This window comes from Puma concolor, chromosome B3, assembly GCF_028749965.1.
Source record: "Puma concolor isolate L17-30 chromosome B3, mPumCon1.1.hap2, whole genome shotgun sequence".
Lineage (NCBI taxonomy): Eukaryota > Metazoa > Chordata > Mammalia > Carnivora > Felidae > Puma > Puma concolor.
In genome coordinates this window covers 118,523,280-118,541,629 of record NC_141672.1, presented here as the reverse complement: position 1 = coordinate 118,541,629, position 18,350 = coordinate 118,523,280, and the positions used below count along the sequence as shown (strand labels likewise).

General features: G+C 50.6%; 1 long non-coding RNA gene across 1 annotated transcript; it reads left to right on the top strand.

The window, feature by feature from the left end:
* The first annotated feature begins 8,355 nt into the window (after positions 1-8,355).
* On the top strand, positions 8,356-16,612 carry LOC147580336 (uncharacterized). The gene is made up of 3 exons (XR_015251920.1): positions 8,356-8,504; positions 14,208-14,363; positions 15,944-16,612. It is a non-coding gene; the product is annotated as an uncharacterized LOC147580336 (long non-coding RNA).
* Positions 16,613-18,350: the final 1,738 nt, after the last annotated feature.

Sequence of the window (18,350 nt, the reverse complement as noted above, 5' to 3'; positions counted from 1 at the left end):
CCAGGAGTGCCTGACATCCACGCGGAGCAGCAATTCCAGTCTAATCCCCCTTCATTTCTCCCACTTTCCTGTTCTGAGAGCCACACAGCCTTTATGTCTATGCATGGGAATTTATGCCCCCAGCTTTGCTGTGCAACTTCAGATAAGTAGCACACCCTCTCTGAGCCTCAGCTTCCTCCCTAAGTATGGGGGCAAGCAGGTGTGCCCTACGGCTGCAAAAAACGTAACTCTAAGTCATTTATTTTCCCTCAGCAGCTCCAGGCCTTGGCCCTCTTATCCAAGGGTTCTGCACAGAGGCAGGAAGGTACAGAGATCTCTTTGGGACCCCCTTGTGTCCTGCCCTTGTGCTAGTGGCCAGGAGCTATTGCCACCTCTGCTTCCCAGCAGGCTTTACAGAGAGGCAAACATGAATAATGAACAAGCCCACTTAGAGGAATCGCTCTTCACTGCCAGAGCAGCAGCATCTGGGGGCTGGGGGCCAGAGGCTGGGGGCCAGGCCAGTGCAAGCAGCTCCAGGAAGGAGCTCCTTCACCAGAAACTGGGAGCTGGCTGCTTCCTGCCACAAGGGCTGGGTCAGTGCCCCTGCAGATGCCTGCCCAGGGCCCCTCTGCTATTTTCAGCTTTCTCCGTAGGCCAGTGGGGGAGACCTTGGCAGCATCCCAGACCCCATCACCATGCCAGGTCCGGCCTGAGGCTGAGCGGCCCGCACAGAGTCCCGGGAGGCAGGAGGCATTTCCTGCCTGCCTTCTCGGCCATCCCCTGGCTTCCTGGGTTAGGCCGAAACATAAATAGGGTCACCAAAGATTCAGAGAACTGCCCCACCCAGCCAGGCTGTCTCTTTGCTGTCTCTCTTCCCACCGGTCCCTCACACTTGGCTTACACAACCCATCCACCTCTCAGGTCCTTCCACCCCTAAACAGCCTTCCTCAACTACCCCAAGCCCACTCTAACCTCCTTCCCCCTCTTTACTATTAACTATGTGTCAGGAGCCTTTATTCACTGGCTGATCCTCACACTGATCCTGGTGTTCCCATTCCTATTTCAGAGAAGAGAAAACCAAGGTTTAGCATGAGCTTCCGGGATTTTAACTGAGAGCCATTGTTCTTCCTCCTTTCCACAAACATTGATTGAGGGCCTCCTCCATGCCAGGCGCTGTGCCAGGTGTGGGAAATACATATCAGAGAACTTAGAATCTGGAGGAAGAAACAATTCAAACCATCATGCAAAGAAATGTGGAATTACCCCTCGGACAAGTGCTAGGAAGGATCATGGGGCTGGTAGGTGGAGGCCCAGGCTGGTCTCGGGAGTCAGGAAGGCTTCCTGCAGGATGTGACATTTGACCTACAACCAGAAGGGTGGATAGACATTAATTTTTAGGAGTAGGGGCTCCAGAGAGAAGGAATAGCACATGCAAAGGCCCTGCAGTGAGGGAAAGGAGAGAAAGCCCATGCAGTCAGAGCACAAGGAGAGAGGATTGAAGATGGGGCTGCAGGTGGCATAGGGTCAGGACAACAGGTTCTAGAGGTCCTGTAAGGAGCTGGGAGTTTAGCCTGGTGGCTCTGGACTGTCCCTGGAGATGTGAAGCAGAGGACAGCATCCTATAGCTCCTCCAGCTGCTTCCCAACCTGCCACTCAGCACCCCACACCCAAGGACCCTTCCTAACCCTTTTCTCTTTATTTTAAATATTTTTTGAAATTCATTCATTTTTGAGAGAGAGAGAGAGAGAGTGTGTGTGTGTATGTGTGTGTGTGTGAGCAGGGGAGGGGCAGAGAGAGAGAGGAAGACAGAATCTGAAGCAGGCTTCAGGCTCTGAGCTGTCAGCACAGAGCCCGACGTGGGGCTTGAACTCGTGAACTGTGAGATCATGACCTGAGCCAAAGTTGGACACTTAACCGACTGAGTCACCCAGATGCCCTTCCAACCCTTTTTTCTAATGCCCAGACCCTAGCACTGGGTAGGGCATGTTGGGGACGCAGACTTGACAGTGACCTGGTGGCATGGTGAGGGAAACAGAAGACCTTGGCTCAGGCTCCACTTAGACTCTAGGTAAATAACTCAGGGCAATGCCTGCCCCTCCCTGTCCCCCATAACTGTAAAGCAATGACAGGACTGGTCCTTTCTGCCATCTCTGGTTGATTCTGGCCACAGCCTGTAACTAGGGAATAGAAAAAATAAAACAATGAAAATGACCCCACCAGAGCCAGATTCTAGGTCTTAGAGCCCCCAGGCCCAAGGACCCAATTCAGCTCTTATGGCCAACAGGGACTCCCAGACATCTGATGGGGGGAAGCGGGTGAGGGCCCAGGTGGAAGTTGGGGGAAGAGGAAAGCCCCTTGGAATGCTCCATCTGGGAATGTCTGGGGAAGGTAGGCTCAGGGATGGAGGAGGGATGAGAGGGCACTAGGCCAGCAGCAAGCCCCAAGCTGAACTGGATCCTTGGGCCTTTGGTTTTCCCATCTGTAAAAGGGTAGAATTCTTTATTCCTCATGTCTCCCTATGTAGGAGAGAGGACAAAGGAAGCTGGAGGGTCCAACTAGTCTATCAGGGGCACTGATCCTCTACCAAGCATCCTCCTGGGACCCTGAGATCAACACCCCTGGGAGACATAGACACAAGCGGCAAGAGTGGTGGGCAGACAGGCGACCCCGCCTGTTACTGAGAGATCGGACTAGAGTTGCAGTTTGGGAGGCCAGTGGGGTGGGGAGAGTTTAGGGACCTGGGAGTGTACGTAGCTATGGCGTCGGGGAGGAGGGGATGTCAGACCTGCCATTCAGCTCCCATTCACGGAAGGTATACTCTGTGACAGGCCCATGGGGCCCTGTCCTCAGGAAGTGTGCAGGCTGTGGGCAGACCAGCATGTGAACAGCCACATCCACAAAAGAAGGCCAAGGTTCCAAGTTCTGGTTAGGGTGGGGGGTTAAAGGCTGGCAGGGTCATAGAACCAAGAGTCAGGAGCCCCTGGAGTCTGGCCTTGAGCCTCAGAGGTGAGGGGGACCCCACTGCATTCACCGGGGCTGGCATCAGCCTGATCTGGCTCTCCCCAGATGGCCATGGAATGGCTGCCCTTGAAGGAGCATAGGAATTCACAGAGGGGTGGGGGCTAGGGAAGGAGAAATGTGGGGGTGGGGTGGAAGGGTACAACTGGGTCTGGGTCACCTCTGATTCTTCGGCACCCACCACACCAACCAGCCCAGGCCTGGCCACTGCAGGGGTTCAGGGAGTATGTGCTGGCCACACGGATGGTGTTTGAATGCAGGGAGGGAGGGAGAACTGCAGAAAAATAAGAAAGCGCCCACACTGTCAAGGGGGTGTAATGCTGGGAGGCACCAGGACAGGGGATCAGGTCTGGTCACCAAGGTCCTTGAATGTCATGGAAGGATGATGGAACTTTGAAGGTTTCCTCGCCTTCACATCCTGATATTCACCAAGCCCTCCAAGATAGAGCTTGGTTGAGTGTCAGGATGTGAAGGCAAAAGGAAAGGAGGGAGTCCCCAAAGCCTTTTCAACAGAATGACTGCGGCTTATTGTACACTGACTCCCGCCGGGTTCACAGCCTTGTTCCAGGGGACCCTCACCCCAACCTCCCCCGACTGCAGTGTTGGGGAGGCACCCCAATGCCCTACCCACACCCCCCTTCTGGCTGAAACACTCCTCCCTGCTGCTGGCAGGCTGTCAAGGTTGGCAGGCCACAGATGAGTAGCTTCCCCTCGGCTGAAGCGAGAGGCTCCTCACCCAGGGCTTGCCCTTCCACAGGCAGCTGCATCCAACAGCTGGTCAAAGCTGGGGATAAAGACCTGACACTCTCACCCCATCTCAGGTCAACCCCTCAGACAGCTCAGGCCCAGAGATGCCCATGGATCTGCACTGTGAAGGTGTCACAGTCCAACTTCTCCCTCTGCCCACTCTGTTTCCTCACTCCCTCCCCGCCGTGGGTGTTGATCCCAATAAACTTGCATGCTCCTCTCCTTTCACACACTGGTATTATCATTCCCATTTTACCCAGAAGAAAATGGAGGCTCAGAGATGTCAAGTGACTTGCCCATGGTTGCCCAATGATAAGTGGTAGGTAGATCAAGGCCTGGGTGGAGAGGTCAGGGACCCTGGCTGGTTGGGGATTGATGAGTCCATCCCTAGGGAAGGCCAGTCCAGACCATAAGCCAGCACAAGGACCAGGGGGCACCTATTCCATCTGTCTCTCTCTCCCCATTCCACAGATGCAGAAACTGAGATCAGTCAATGATGGCCCCATGAATGTTCCCTAGGGTCCTGCCTCCCAGCCCAATGTGAGTGTTTCCTCTAGACTAGAGTGATGTTCTTTTCCTGCCTTCCCCCCATTGCAAGCCCAGCACCAGGTCTCAGGCTCGGGGACCTGGTTGGGTTGACCCCTACCGGATTTCCCAAGGTGGGAATGAGGTGACTATAGCTCCTAAGCCCATCCCAGAGACTTCTGCAACAGCCTGAGCTGCCCAGGCCTGGCCTGGAGTTGGGCTCAACTGGACCAGGCAGGCAGGCAGGCATCTGACTGGCACAGCAGAGCAAACAGACGGGAAGGAAATCAATTTGAGTGTTTGATTAATTTTAATTTTTAATTTGCACGGAGAGTAATGCACCCCATTTGACACTGCATATTCACTGCGAGCTGCTGGCACTTACCATTGCTGCCACCGCTGCAGCTTGCTGTGCCCAGCGGCTCCCTGCCCTTCTGTCAGGCAAGCCAGCCCCTTTGAATGGCAGACTGGTCTTCTCCTGAGCCACGGGGAATGGTCCCCTCCAGGGACTTCCATCCCTTCTGCCCAGGAGGAAAGTGGCTGGTAAGTGCCCACTGTGCCAAAGACGCGCTCCCTCTTTGGTCGGGGCCCGGTTGGGCAAGGTCTATTCCAAAGTCAGGGTGCACTGATGGACTTTTGGGCATAGTGACAGACCAGTTTGGGGGCCAAGGGAGATTCTGTATGCCCCTGAGCTCAAAGGTGCTAAGTAGTTATACATGCCACCTACATTCAAGAGCAATCCTGTACCTAGAGTCGGATCTGTGTTAAAACTAGGACATTCCCAGCTCTTGTGTTCTTTGACTTCAGGGGTCAGAACTCTGTTGTCTTTTCATTCATCTGGAATTTGACCACCCATGGGTTGGGGAAAATAGGTCTGAATTGAGAGAGACTAAGTCCATTGCATTGTCTAGCTCCTGGCTACCCCCCTCTCCCCTGACCAGGCCTCATGCCCTGAGAGCATTATCCTATGGGGTGGATTAAGAACAGAGACCATGGATTAAGGCACACCTGGTTGGAATCTTGGCTCTGTGACTATCTGTGTGACTTCAAGCAAGTCACATCATCTTCTTGGACATGGCCTTCAAGGACCCTTCTGACTATGCTTCTGTCCTGTTCCCCTTCGGACCTCACCCTCTCATGATATCTATAGAACATAACATTCAATTTCTTCCTCCAGGAGGCTCTCCCTGATTAAGCCTTCTGCTTTCCCCTACCACTAATATTCCCAGCTGCTGGCCCTGCCCTGAACATGAGCCCTCTCTGACCCTTTCTTGGCCCTCAGTAGCTCAAGTGAGCACCGCACACTCTGCCTGGGGTGGTGTGCTAGAGAGAACATGGGCCTTGATACAGATAACCCTGGTTCAAATCCAATCTCGCCTCCATGTTGGCTTAGCTTAGGCCCATCCCTTAAATATCTCAAGTCCAATGGATCCAAAAATGAATTCATCATCCCTCCCCATAGCCACTCTTGCCTCTTTTTCTCCCTTCTCTCAATAAACACCCCAATCAACCAATTGCTCAAGCCGGGAGTGCTAGAAACCACTGAGACTCCTCCCTCTGCTTCATTCCTCAAATCCTATTCTACCTCAGGTCCTCTGTCCCCACCTTCTACATATTCTCTAATAGGCAGGTAAAGCAGGGAGAGGGATTCTCTGTGGTATTTACTGCATGAGAGGGCTGGGAAAGCCTCAGAGAACAGCCAGTCCTATCGTCCCATTTTACAGATGAAGACACTGAAGTCCAAAGAGGGACAAAGACCTGCCCTGAGTCCGAAGGTGAGTTGCCCATAGCAGAGCCACATTGAGAAGCCAGGTCTCCTCTGTGGCCCCGATGGGTATCTCAGAGAGGTCATAGTCCAGGCCAGACCCTGTGATAGTGACAGAAGGGAATCTGAAGCCCTTGAAGTCCTGGCCCTACCCCCACCCTAGTCCCAGAGAAGCTGCAGGGGAGGAGTGAGGGGATGAGGCTGTGTTCAAATTCCCAGACAGAATGAATAATCCACTAATGAGAACTCATGACAACCAGACATCACTTCATGTTGACTCGGCAGCCGGGCCCCTGGATGTCCCTCTTGGACATGACCACAAGAGCAAAACAAAAGGAGCCTTAGCCATGAGTGGAGTCAGTGGCCATTTTCTGTGTCCTCCCCGCCCCCTCCCATCACCTCTACTCAACTCACAGTACCTGAAATTCCACCATTGTGCCTAGCTCAAATGCAAACTAATGCATTCTTAGAAGAGCTGGTACCAGGATGGGATAGAGGGCAGGAAGAGGAGCCATCTCAGTTAGGGGTTCTGGAAAGGGAACTTAGGATGGACAGGGCTGGCCATCTTTTATTGAGTCAGTTCCACATGCTGGGCACTTTGTGAAGTACTTTACAAACTTCTTCCCCGCAGCTTCAAGACCCCCCTCCCTGTGACCCAAGCATCACTGAACCCGTCCAGCGTTCAGTTTACTCTCCTGTAAAATAAAATTAGTTATAATAGCTACCTCTATAGGCAGTTGAGTGATTAAATAAGAAAAGATGTGTAAAGTGCTTCCCACATTGCCAAACACAAAGTAGATGCTAATTAAAAGCTAATTATAAATGAGACAACCTATGTGATAAGACCTAGAACCCACCCAGTTCACACTTGTCAAATCTGAGCTGTTAATAGGATAAATGTTTCACCACTTGCTATTGGAATGGGGCAGAGCTGGAGGTGGAGGACGGTGTCTGCCCAGGGCTATGGGACAAAGGAGCTGTTTAGAAATCCAGGGCATTTCTGCTAAGGCAAAGCCTAGAGAAGGGGTGAGCCTACAAGAAATGGGCCACGAAAGACCAGCACCTCTCTTATCTTTTAAAAGCCTCTGTCTGGGGGTGCCTGGGTGTCTCAGTCAGTTAAGCATCCAACTTCGGCACAGGTCATGATCTCACAACCTGTGGGTTCGAGCCCCACATCAGATTCTGTGCTGTCAGAGCAGAGCCTGCTTTGGATCCTCTGTCTCCCTCTCTCTCTCTCTCTCTGCCCCTCCCCCTCCAGTCATTCACGCACACATGCGTGCACTCACTCTCTCTCTGTCTCTCTCTCTGTCAGAAATAAACATAAAAATAATAAAAAATAAAATAAAAGCCTCTCTCTGAGGTTTGGGCCTGGATGGGCTGATTCCAGAGATGCCCACATCCTCTGGATTGAACTAAGCCAGGAAGTCCATAAGAAGTAAGAACCTCATCCGTCAGGAGGGAGAGGGGAGTGGCAGAGACCCAAAATGAAACAGAGACATCCGGAAGACAGCCATGTGACAGCCACTACTACAAAGCCCTTACAGCGTCTGTGCTTGGTCTTTACCTACATTTTCTCATTTCATCCTCTGAATAACCATGTTAAGTGTGTCGTTATAGCCAGACACGGATGAGTCTCTAATAGTCAAATAATGACTTGCCCAAGGTCATTACCCATAAGCCCCAGAGCCAAGATTTGAGTCTAGACCTTGCTGGCTGCTCAAGACCATGCTTGAAACCTCTATGAAGAAGGAGCAGGGAGAGAGCTGGTGCCAGAATCGAACCTCCCCTCCAAGTTCCAGAGCCCCTGGCCTAGGGCACTTGGTCCTCCCAGTTCCCAAACCAGTGCTTCCTAGACACTCCAACAGCTTACAAGCCCAGGAAACATTTGCTTCTTCCAAGTCTGACCCTATAAGCAAGACCAGGGATACCATGGGTCTTGCATCAGACCTGAGGCAGAAATGCTTGGGTTTTAAAATAATAACATTTTACTGTACTAACCACATGCCAAACATTCCCTTCAGTGCTTTATATATTATGTTTAATTCTCATAACACCCTATAAAGTAGGTGCTTTATCATACCCCTTTTACAGATAAGGAAACTGAAGAATGGAGAAGTTAGGCAATGTGCCCAAATTCGCACAGCCTGGGAGAGGCAGAGCCAAGATTCAGTTTCAAACAGTGAGGTTGCAGAGGTCATGACTATAACCATTCACCACCTTGCCCATCAAAACAGCCAACTACTGCCCCCAAGCCCAGAGCCACCCAGGGTGCTGGGGGTAGGATTCAACTTACAATACTCCTATTTGCATATGCTTTTTAGAGTGCAGAAAGTGACACCTGTGTCTTTGCAGACTCAGCACAGAGAGGCAAGCTGGACTGCCCCTACTTTTGCTTCTGTTCTGAAGGACACGGTCCCAGGCAGTCAGGCCACACGGAAACACGAAACCACTGACTTACTAAATTACTTGGGTAAGTCATGTCCCCAGGGCCCTAGGCCCAGGTCCCATGCATATGATGACTTGGCAGGATGAACCTGTTCTGAAAAACCCAACTCCTCATTCCACGCACCCTCCTTGTTCAGAGCACTCTCCAGCGTCCTGAAATACCTCTCCAGCGTACGGATGGGCAGGGCGTCTGTAGACCCCAAAGCTTAGTTCTCTGAACACGTTCTTTAAAACCAGACAGGTAAATCAACATTTTAGACATGGACTATTATCATAAACACACACAGGAGCTATTTCTTAGATTCACCACCACCACCAAGGAGAATCCTTTTGTGAAGTTCATGAAATAATGCACCTGTCCCTCTTCTCTGTTGGTGGCTCTGTTCCCATCTGAATTTTCACGTAAAGGCTGTGCCACACTGAGGTGAGCTGGGCTATATAGCCCTGGAATTGGGGTAAGTGTGGCAGGAGGTATACAGCCCAGGTGCTCAGTAAATGTCATTAATTGCCATTATCACTACAATTATCTCCCCTGAGCAGCCCCTCTCCTGTGGGACCCAGATGTTCACCCCCAGCTTGTGGCTCCAGAAAGCACATCCAGTGAGAAGGCAGTGGTCTCCATTGCTATGCCTGAAAGATGGAAGCATTAAGGAGAAGGAGGAGAGAGGCCCTCCTTTCAAAGGCTACTCAGATCCTCCCTCTCCTAAACCGCCCCCACTGATGGACCTGGAATATCCCTGTCCTACCTGTGCTTGCAAGTTAAAAACTGGGTACAGTGTCTTGCTCAGTCTTCATACCCACCCTTCACAAGTTCTGAAGGGGCAACCTCATGAGTTAACTCCAGTTGGTTATGGAGCCATCTGTTACCTCTACATCCTGCTTCGCTGGGCTCCTGAGACTCTATATCTCAGTCAAGAACCAGGCAGCAAGATTCTAGTGATTGAAGAAGGCAGGGACCCTCCCCATTCAAGGACGGGGCCCAACTCATGAGGAAAGAGCTGTGTCCCAACTACAACGGTAGAGGATAGGGAAAGAGAAGGACCTACCCCTTTTTCTTTTCTTCCCCCTCCCACCTTCTCCCAGTTATCCCAGTCCAGAAGGGGCAAAGTCTCAAGGAAGAGGCCCTTTACTCTTGTCAGCACATCCAGCCCCAGCCAGCCACAGGACCCCGTTACTCAGGCTCCACTAAAGAGCAACAATGCAGGCTCCACTGCTAGGCCTGAGGACCCTCAACTCCTCCCTTCAGCAAACACTTATTAAGTACTTCCTGTGTGCCTGACCTGTGTCAGGAAATTATCTTACACTTAATCCCATTGGATCCTTGTGACAGCCCATGGAAGTAGGTATTTTACAGGTGAGGAAACTTAGCCCAGAGAGGTTAAGTTATTTTCCCAAGGTCACATAGCTGAAGACAGATGGATCAAGAACTCCCTTTTCCAGTCTGATGAGAGTGGCTCTCCTGGCCCTGCCTCAAATGGTTGATCCCACAGGGCTGGCCACAGCACAAACCTTTGCCTGAGTACAAGGGAGTCTCACTGAGGGAGTAAGGAGGAAATGAATATCTGGACTAGCTTACACCTGCTCTGGAAGAACCTTCCCAGCTGGCTCCCTGGGTCTTGAAAGGATATGCCATGTGGGCAATGGTCAAGGCAATGGAGGAGGATGAAAAGCAGTCACAACCAAGGCTCAACTTCTTCCTTGCTCCCTGCCTGGCAGAAAATCAGGCTCCCAGAGCACAGCTGGGCTGAGGGGCAGGGGACAGAGAGGAGGTGTGCACTGAGGGGTCCAGGAGGCAGCTGTGCCCTCCTCCCCTACCTGAATAGAGGCCACTCATTTGTCTGGGTCACTGGGGAAGACCCCATCTGAAATGTCAGCCTTTTCTGAAAGGGCCAGGGGTCACTTCACCCAGGGGTCAGGTAACCAGAAATAGGCCTGCTGATTTTTCAAGAGAAGCCAAAAGCCAGTCTTTCCTCAGAAACTGTCCATTTTTTAAATGTTCAATTTTTCAAAAGCAGTCCATGGACCAAACATTTGCCATCTCTGGCTTATGCCCTTAGATATGCTCCCAATGTGGACCCAGCAATTCACAGGTCACAGAGACCCTGCCCATCTTCCCTCATCTGAGCCTCAGGGATCAGGAGTCCCTTTTTATAGATGCAGAAACTGAGGCTCAGAGAGGACAGAGTCTTTGGTGAGGCCAGGCCCTGACCTCAGGCCAGGCCTCCTCCTCCTGCCCCAGGTCAGTGAACTGACCCCTCAATATACCCAGATAACACAGCAGGTCCTTCTATGAGAAGAAACCTGGCTCCACCCAGAAGGGACTAGCCTGAGCACAGAGGAGGATCCGAGGCTGCTCAGAGGAACAAGGCCCAAGAGCCTGGGGCAGAGGGGGGCACTGATTTTATTCACCCCTCTATCCTCTCTGGGCCCTTTTGATTGACATCCTTTGTGGGAGCAGCACCCTCCACCTAGGGCCCAGAAGAAGTAAAACTAGGTGGCCTGTGGGCTGCCAGCAGCCCTGATAGTGGGAACTCTGACGGATTGAGTTGGATTTTCTTCACTTTGAGGTGATGCTGGCTCTGCTGTTTGTTAATCTCATCAATATTTTCATCAAGAAGTCGCTGCATTGGATGGTGCGGGGACTGGATGGGGATAGGGCTCAGGGGCCTGAGTGTGCAGGGAACTAGAACCCAGGACCCAAGACACCAGGCTTCTCATGGGAAGACTGCAGGGAGGTGAGAAAATCTACAAGTCCAAGACAAGGAGGCACCAACCAATATCCTTTCTTGGCATTTAACACACATGCACATGTGTGCTCAAGGCATGTGCATGGAAGCACCAGCATATGCGCACATGGTGGGTATACAGGCAGATATACATGGATACATTCTCATACACATCCCAAGCCTTTGTTCACACAATGCTCCCCGCCTCCCCTTTTCTCTGAATTCCCCATGTCATATTTTGGGGGTCCCTTCCAACCCTAGCCTATGGAGCCAGACAGGAGCATCTGGACCATTACTGGGGGGGGGGGGGGGGGGGCGTGGTGGGAGGGCGGGTAATACTGACTCCCAACACTCTGCATGACCCTGAGTATGTGTGAGCGAGAGAAGAAAGGGGTCCTAGAGCAGGGTGGCTCGTAAGGATCAGGACAGTGCCAGGACTGGCAGAGGGGCAGGGAGGTGTCCCAACGCTGCCAGGACGGGAGTGCTGAGACTGCCAGCAGGGGACAGAGGAGGGCACCCCTTCCGGAGAAAAGGACGCCAAAGCTGAGTCTGAAAACCCTTCCTTCGGCGCCCCCTCCTGGAAGTTCTCCAGGACTGCCCTGGGCAGAGTGCTCCGTCCTCCTGAGTTGCAGGAGTTCTGATGGTGGGCAGAGCCAACTGGACACTGCTCTCAGGAAATCCTAAATCCATCTCCCGCCCCCCCCCCAACCCCCCTCCCCGCACCCAACCTCCTGGATGAGCTCCAGACCCAGGATTAGACTTTTAAAACCCAAACCCTTCTGCGTTGGGGAGGTAGCCTTCAGCAACTAGCAACGGCGTAACTAAATCCAGTGTGATTGGTCAGTTCCAGCTCAGAGGGGGGAAGGCGTGAGCTGATTGGCTGGCGATGTTTATAAAGGGAAGAAACAGAGACCGCGAGGTAGCAGTCCCTGTAAAAGGAGATAGTAGTACTTGGATGAACTCCCTTCCGAAGCTCAAAGTTGCCCCCCTCGCCCAGGCAAGCCAAAGAGGACCACTCCCGGTGGAGTTTCAGCCGTCCCAGCAGATCCCAACCTTGGTGTTCCCAGGCAGAGGGGCCCAACTTAGCTTATGAGGAGGCAGAAATACTTGTAATAGAGTAAATATTTTTGGTACCCAGAGAGTTAAGCCTGGATTAACCAGAACAAACCTATAAGCATTCCCCAGAGGGTCCCAGCTCCTGTATACCCAGACAAGTTCCTGGAAGGTTGTCTGAAAGTTTCCAAGCTGAATGGGCTTTGGGGATGAAGTAGCTCAGTTCCCATTACACAGATGAGGAAAGTGGGGCCCAGAGGAAGCAAGGAAGAGAAGGGGAGGGAAGAACTGGGACCCTGTTCTCCTGACACCTGGTCTGCCCCCCGCTCTTCCCTCTGCCCCCAGACAAGCCTGCAGATCCTTCATGAGGCCTGGCCCTTATGCACCACTATGCCTTTGCATGAGTACCTGTTATGCCTTCCTTCCACTCTGCCAGGCAAACCCCCATCCATCCTTCAGTTTTCAACTCAGGGATCACCTTGTCCAGGAAACCTTCTCAGATGCCCCCTCTCTCCATCCTGGTACTCCCATGGCTTCCTGCATGCCATCTCTCATAGCTCTGGCTGCACTGGAGTCTCAGTGTTTACATGTCTGTCCCCCCACAAAGCTGTGACCCTTCCACGGCAGGGTCAATCTGCTCCATTCTCAAGCCTTCACCACCCAGGCAGGGCCCAGGGCACAGCTGGAGGCTGAGAAGGAAATGTCTCTTCAATAGAGGAATGAAAGACTTTGGTATTTTAATCTCATAGTTTGCCTCTAGCATGATTTCTATTTTCCATGTGCCCAGCCCTGTGCTTGGTAGGAGAGAAGGGAGAGCAGAGGGCCAAGTCCTGCCCTTGAGAGCTCCCAGACTGCAGCCGGGACAGAAGATGTGTTAAGTCAGGGTTTCAGGTATGGTGTGCTCAGGGCTACTACTTAGATGCCTGGGTGCCAATAGGGCAGTAGTCCCAAGCAGGGCTAGGACAGCTTTTGCCCTGGCCTCAGTGCCATGCCGCAGGCAGATCCAGGCAAGGGGCTGTCCACTTTGTAGGTCTTCCCAACAGTTATGGAGCAGTGAGACTGCTACCCTGAAGCTCTCAAGCCGCAGCTGCATGCCTCCAGGGGACATTAATCACCTTGTTTGCCGCGTCAGCGCTGCCCCTCTGGAGCCCAACTCCATAGACTGTAATGTGAATGGCTTCCCTTTCAGCTGGGAATGTGCTGGCTCTGGGTGCTCAGGGCAGCCGAGCTGACGGTGGGCCCCAGCAGGAGTCCTCACTGTCACCTTTGCGGTCTCCCTAGTGGTCGTCATGGCTGGGGCTGCCTAAAGACTGCCAGCTCTGATGCCCCTGCACAGACCCGGACGCTCGCAGCTCTGAGCCTCTCCCCTCAGCCCCTGCTCGCCCCTTGGCAGCCGCCTGGACGGCTCCACGGATGGCATGCCTGCAGTTATGAGCCCCAAGACACCCATTTATGGCAGGCGATATTTACAATTTCCAATACCAGACAAAGAGAAGATGAGGGTGTAAGAACCTCTCCACGCAATGTGGCACCATTTGAGGAGTACCCTCTGTGTGCCAGACACCATGCAGCACTCCTAATTCTCACAAATATCTTGGGAAAGAAGTATAACTAGTCGCATTTTGCATAGGAGGAAACTGAGGCCGAAAGACGCTCAGGGACTTGTGTCCTGCCTGACGCCGGAGCTTTCCACCTGCCCCCTACTAGCCCAGCCCCCAAGAACCCTCTGTCCTCGGGGACTAGTGACTTATATCTGAAGTAGCATTGGCCGAGCCAATGTGACAAGAGGGCTACACAAGTGCCCCCTCCCCAAGGCCGTGGACTATCCTATCCTGCAGCAGACAAGAAGTGTCTCCCTGGTGCTGCATGCATGCAAACGTGGCTGCATGTGCACGCGACTATGTGTGCATATGCTTCGTGAAGCAGTGATGTGCCCTGCTCTTAAACAGGCTGGCCTCAAATCTCAGTCACTAGCACGGGAGCTAAGAGCGTGGATACTGGGATGCCGCTTACCATCCGTATGACCTTGGGCGAGCTACTTAACCTCTTTGTGCCTCTGAGTCTTCATCTGTGTGATAAGGATAGTAATGGCGCCTTCCTCAGAGGTAAGTAAGTTTCTATAGAGCGCCTCGTGCATGATGTGTGCCACATGAGTGTTAGCTGGTGGTTCTTCAGCTGGTGGTTTTTCCCCTGAGTACCTACTATGCGCCAGGGAGTGTGAGAGGTGCTCAGACCACAACCACAAATCAAGACAGGCACCGGTCCCACAAGGGAATCAGTCTATCAAGACTCCTCATGGCTGCCTCTTCCCACAAAGATGTACTGACGGAGGGGACAAATGATTGAGACAGACAGAGGACAGGAAAGGTAGCATCAGGGATTCCACTCCCTTGGTTTTCCTCCTGCTTCTTTGGCTGTACCTCCTGTCCTCTGCCGGCCCCGATTGTGGGGGGACTCCCAAGGCTTTGTGCCTGGCATTTTCTCTCCCCGCAGCCCACCCACACCGACCCACCCACCCTCTTCCATCTCCACACAGAGAGCGCCCACACCTCTGCTTCAACCTGGCACACCCAGCTGCCTGCTCAACATCTCCATCCGAATGTCCACCATGTCCAGATAACAAATCACTCTCCCTTCAGCACCAGGTCTACCCTTCTTGTGGGTGCCTATCTTAGCGTCTGGTACCCCGTCACCCAAACCGGGAGCCTGGCAGTCCCCTGTCAACTCACGCTCGTCACCCACTCATTCAACCACCAAGTTCTGTCAACTCTACCTCCTAAATGACCGTAAACCCATCCATTCTTCCCCACTCCTATCGGGCTCCCCCTCCAGTCCAGCTGCAGTAGGTGCTCTTGGTGCCCCACCCAGATCCCTTTTACCTGGCCACTGCATTTGTCCCCCAGATGCTGTGAGGGCTGGCTGCTAACAGCTCACAGCTGCCCACAGCGAAGGGGAAGGGTGCTGACTGGGGGTTATGCCCACAGCCTATGGCTGACAGATACCCCTTCCCTCGCTCCTTGCTCCTCCAGCTCCAAAGTGGAGAGCTTAGAGAGCTCCCCGCTGGGACGGGCTGTGAGCAGACCCCAAGTCCTTGCCTAGCTTCCTCCCCCTCCTATCCTGCCACCCTCACTCCTTTGTGGAGATCACTCATTTAATAAATCTCTAACACTCAGGCCTCCTTTTCTGGCTGCTTCTCAAGAACCCTAAGATATCACCTCCCATGCTGGGCCAGTCAGACCTACACATCCCAGGGCTGGGGGACAAGCTTGGGGGGCAGGCGGGGGCTGAGCTTGGGCAGGGGGGGGTTGCGGGGAGCTCTGAGAAGGGAATACCAGAAATGAGCACCGATCCTCCCTGCCCATCTTGCCTAAGGGAGCTAGTCCAGGGTCCACCTGGCCTCCCAGACGCTGTGATTAAGTTTTGTGCCAGAAGGAGAATTGGGAGCTGGTGCTTCCCTCCTCCCTTTTTTTTTCTTTCCTTTTTTACTTCCCTTTTGCTTTTTTTTTTTCAAAGGCTGAGCTCGAGTTAATCAGATAAATTCCTCGCCAGTCACACCAACAATTTTTCTAAGGTTCAGTCTCCCCAGAGCGACTCATAATTACTCCAGACTGAGACATTAAAGCAAAGGGGAAAGAAGAGAGGGAGAAAAAGATGTTTTTAATTAAAAAATTAATTTTTCCAACAGACCCACTGACAGCTGCCCGGCTGTGGTGCTTCCTACCCCCAAGACAATCCCTCTCCATCCCTTTCTTCCTCATTAAACCTTGAGAAAGGAGTTGGGGCTGAAGAAAGCAGCCCCTCCCCTAAGCAAAGCTTCCTCTCCCTCCAACTGAAGCCTCCAACTCTGGTTCCTATAAAGTAAGTGGTTGGATTGCCGGATTCCCGGTGGGAACAGCAGACATAGAGAACAGGCTTTGGAGTCAGACAGATACAGGCTCCCATTCAGTCACTTAGGACATGAGTGATTTGGCCAAGCTCCCTGGCACCTCCCTGCTCGATTGAGATCCTCAGGCCAGCGGCGTCGACGTCACCTGTTAGAAACCAGAATCTTGGACCCCACCCCCAGATCACCTGAACCCGAATCTGTGTTTTAATAAGATCCCTGGTGATTCGTGTGCACATTACATTTTAAGAAGCACTGCCTTAGTGGCTGGGCCTCAGCCACCACCTCTGGAAAATGAAGATAATAACAGCCTCTGTCTTGCAGCTTAGTTTGCAAAGATTATGAAGATATATAAGAAAACAGTCTGGCAAACTGTAAAGATGGAACCGCAAAAAAAACCAAAAAAACAGAAAAAACTACTTATTACTCTGAACCATTCTGTTGTTTTGTGTCAAACCTCACATCGTCAGTCAGGATCAAGATGAGCTTGCAGAGCACAATTTCAAAAATGTAAAGAAGATACTGAGGTTAAATCAACAGAACTTATCAAGGACAAAATAGGTAATAATCTCAAAACGATTTGCCCTAAGCCCATTTAGAACTCCAAAAAAAAAAAAAAAAAAAAAAGGAAAGTTGGTATCTGCCAAAAGAAGCAAGAACACAAGAAACAAAAGTAAGCATAAATGTAACAAGAATAGATAGACATGAAAAAAATAACCCACTGGAAATTTTAGGAATGAAATAATATTGTCACTGGAAAAAAAAGCAAAAAACCTTCAATCAAATGAAGTCTAGACTACACATGGCCAAAGAGAAACCTGGTGAATTACAAGTTAATGGGAAGAAATTTATATAGACCATGCTTCAAAAGGCAAAGATATAAAAGATCCATCAAGAAGAATAGAGGGTAAGAAGAATTGAGAGGTTCTAATAAACACCTAATAGGAATTCCAAAAGAGAATCAAGAGATAGAAAAGAAGCGATAGTCAAAAATATAGAACCAGGTATATATATATATATATATATATATATATATATATATATATACTTCAGCAAAATGTAAAGTGAACCTAAGGGAAGGAGTGGATATAAGAAACAAGAATGAGTGCAGAAAATTGGTAAAAAAAAAAAAAAAAAGAAAGAAAAAAGAAAGAAATATATGTATACGCACACACAATATATATATATACACACACACACTATATACATATATGTATACATACACACACATACACATATACACATATATAAACACACACATATATGTAAAACTGAGCTATTGGCCATAAAATAATAGTAATAATCACAATAATAACTGCAATTATATTTTTCAAAAAGGGCATAGATTTAAGACAATTTTAAAAATTCCTTACTTGTCCGGATGGACAATAAAGATACTGAATAACCTTGAACTTTGTTAGAAAAACTTATAAGCAAATATATATATTAAAATGTAAGAGTGGGGGACACCTGGGTGGTCTCAGTCTGTTAAGCGTCCAACTTTGGCTCAGGTTTTGGCTCTCCAGTTTGTGAGTTCAAGCAGCATCAGGCTGTCTGCTGTCAGTACAAAGCCAACTCTGTCTCCCTCTCTGCCCCTCCCTCACTTGTGCATGTGTGCTGTCTCTCTCTGTCAAAAATAAACATTAAAAAAATAAAATAAAATGTAAGAGTAGGGATGCCTGGCCGGCTCAATCAGTGGAGTGTGAGACTCTTGATCTTGGGGGTGTGGGTTCAAGCCCCACTTTGGGTGTAGAGATTACTTAAAAATAAAATATTTAGAATATTTAAAATATCAAATATTTAAAATATTAAAATAATTTAATATTATTTTATTAAAAATGTTTAAAAATAAATAAGTAGGGGCACTTGGGTGACTCAGTCAGTTAAGCATCCAACTCTTGATCTCGGCTCGGGTCATGATCCCACAGTTCATGAGTTCGAGCTCCACATAGGGCTGGGCTGACAACATGGAGCCCACCTAGGGTTCTCTCTCTCCCTGCCTCTCTGCCCCTCCCTTGATCACGCTCTCTTTCTTCCTCTCCCTCAAAAATAAATAAATAATGTCAATGCTAACTTTATAAATAAGAACAATATAACTTTAAAACAATATAACTTAAAAAATAAAAACAATAAAAATAAATAAATAAAATGTAAGGGTAACCATCCATTATAAATACAACTTAATAGCTTGTGAGATGCAGCTAAAGCA